This window comes from Dendrobates tinctorius, unplaced genomic scaffold (assembly GCF_039654945.1).
Source record: "Dendrobates tinctorius isolate UK_male_01 unplaced genomic scaffold, ASM3965494v1 ptg000048l, whole genome shotgun sequence".
NCBI lineage: Eukaryota > Metazoa > Chordata > Amphibia > Anura > Dendrobatidae > Dendrobates > Dendrobates tinctorius.
The window spans coordinates 6,112,501-6,115,000 of record NW_027361716.1 but is presented as its reverse complement, the minus strand read 5'-3'; positions in this window follow the sequence as shown (position 1 = coordinate 6,115,000).

The window sequence follows — 2,500 nt, the reverse complement described above, 5'->3', positions numbered from 1 at the left end:
ATATCAATCTTAAGATGTTTTTCACTTTGAACAGCTCCATACCTATAATACAAGTCAACGGTAAGGTTCGAAAGACCCTATAAAGGGTCCTGATTGACTTTTGTGTGCTACAAAAAAAGCCACAAAACACATTCAAAAGACGCCGAAAAGAATTTTTAGAAAAACACCACCAAAAATGTTTATAAGGCACTTTAGGAAATTCTGGAACACACAAGAAAAGATGGCTTAGAGAAAAATCAAAAACACTTCCTGAAGCCATTTTGGCTTCAAATCCTTATCAGATTCACCCACTTGGAAAGAGTGTTATGTGAATATTGACTCAAGTCACAGAGTATGAGATTGCTTAGTATGACATAGACAATGAGTGATATAGACAATTTTAATTTTTGCTAATCCTCCTTGATTGACAGTCATTTATTATGTGGATTTTAAATTGCTTTTTTCATCATAAACATTGGGCATCGTCGATCTGAGTGCAGATGGAAAAATCAAAATGTGTGCCCAGGTTCCACTGAGATTGGAACTCAGATCACTGGATTTAAAGTCCAGAGCGCTAACCATTACACCATGGAACCAACCATGACACAGTCATGGCTGCGGCTTGTTGTGCTGAATAAAGCATATGAAATCGTGAACGATGGCGAAAACAGGCTCCAAAGCTGCAGTGCAAATCTGCAATCATACACAATGGTAAATTGATATCTTATAAATTTCATTCCACAAATTTACCAACATTTCCACGATATCACAGCTAGGACAGTTTGAAATGTTGATGAAAAGTGGCTAGTAAAAAGATTGCTGTATCTGTTATTTGGAAAAAGTGTGAAAAGAATAAATTGCAAAACTTATACTGTTAGAAAACTGTTCATCCAGTAGTCGATAAAGATTAGCATTGCATGGTAAAAGGCTTCATCTGAGAGATAATTTAAGGTTTGTGCAAATCAAAGTGCATGTCCCAGTCCATTAGCCAGGACAGCGGTCTGTGGCTGCTGGACAAGATCAAGAGAAAAACCTCTTACCTGATGGCACCCACGGTGCTTCTTTTGATTAGCGGCAAGTCGCACATGTAATGTTGCTACAGAATAGATTATCTAAAGAACAGTCAAAGATAAAGTCAGTTTGGTCCTGGAAACTCGCTCCATAACAGATCACTGTAATGGGGAATAGACTAGTAAACATGCAAATTGAACAACAAAGACAAAAGGTTAAAAAGATAATGAAACATAGACTAGTCGGAAGGATTTGAACCTGCGCGGGGAGACCCCAATGGATTTCTAGTCCATCGCCTTAACCACTCGGCCACAACTACTCAGACGTCAAGCTGTTATGAGTTTCACACACGTTTTCTAATAGCACCATGATCAAGCTCAGTGATCATCCCTCTGGAAGACATCTCAGAAAATGAAAAGAAAATACAAGGTCTCAGTAAAATGCAAAAATCTGATTTAAAGTTATCATCAATGGGAACCATTCACAGTTTAAAGCTTTTCCCTCTTCGTAATGTGGATTTGTAGTCAGTCAGCTCCAAAAACATCCTTAAAAATAATCCGAAAATGCTGAGAAGACTGAACATAATCATTTCCAAGTAAAAAAGACTTGATGTTCATTTGATCAGGCTTTGGAGCGTCTATTAACCATCTCAAGTTTCCAAAAATGTCCAGCGGTTAACTGAAATTACCATATCAATCTTAAGATGTTTTTCACTTTGAACAGCTCCATACCTATAATACAAGTCAACGGTAAGGTTCGAAAGACCCTATAAAGGGTCCTGATTGACTTTTGTGTGCTACCAAAAAAGCCACAAAACACATTCAAAAGACGCCGAAAAGAATTTTTAGAAAAACACCACCAAAAATGTTTATAAGGCACTTTAGGAAATTCTGGAAAACACAAGAAAAGATGGCTTAGAGAAAAATCAAAAACACTTCCTGAAGCCATTTTGGCTTCAAATCCTTGTCAGATTCACCCACTTGGAAAGAGTGTTATGTGAATATTGACTCAAGTCAATTGACAGCTAAGACCATGGTATTCCACGAATCCTTGAACTCTTTTTTTGTCTTTTATTATGTGGATTTTAAATTGCTTGTTTCATCATAAACATTGTGCATCGTCGATCTGAGTGCAGATGGAAAAATCGAAATGTGTGCCCAGGTTCCACTGAGATTTGAACCATTACCATAACCATTACACCATGGAACCAACCATGACACAGTCATTGCTGCGGCTTGTTGTGCTGAATAAAGCATATGAAATCGTGAACGATGGCGAAAACAGGCTCCAAAGCTGCAGTGCAAATCTGCAATCATACACAATGGTAAATTGATATCTTATAAATCTCATTCCACAAATTTACCAACATTTCCACGATATCACAGCTAGGACAGTTTGAAATGTTGATGAAAAGTGGCTAGTAAAAAGATTGCTGTATCTGTTACTTGGAAAAAGTGTGAAAAAAATAAATTGCAAAACTTATACTGTTAGAAAACTGCTCATCCAGTAG